Here is a 441-nt window from a genome sequence, read left to right on the forward strand (position 1 = left end):
TCGATTGTCTTAAGGTTTAATACTGAACTAATCGATGATGCTCGTGAAAGTTTTTAAAAAAAAATTTCTGAACTTTGAATCCTGGGCTAAAGTAATCGATTCCCAAATCGATTTTATAAGCCATTTACCATGCTGGTAATCGATTTCCAAATCGATTTAACTGGAAAACATTACTGAAAACTACCAGAATCAACCAAAAAATCATACTTCACTAGGATCAATGATCCCTAGTTTCATTCTTATATGCAAAAAACTTTCTCTTGGCAAAGCTTTTGTGAAGATATCAGCTAACTGTTCCGTAGTATTCACATATTCAAGTTTGATAACTCCATTCTGAAAGTGGTCTCTTATGAAGTGATGCCTTACCTCAATGTGTTTGGTCCTGGAGTGCATTACTGGATTCTTGGTTATACTTATTGCACTTGTGTTATCACACATGAT

This window comes from Cicer arietinum, chromosome 5 (assembly GCF_000331145.2).
Source record: "Cicer arietinum cultivar CDC Frontier isolate Library 1 chromosome 5, Cicar.CDCFrontier_v2.0, whole genome shotgun sequence".
NCBI lineage: Eukaryota > Viridiplantae > Streptophyta > Magnoliopsida > Fabales > Fabaceae > Cicer > Cicer arietinum.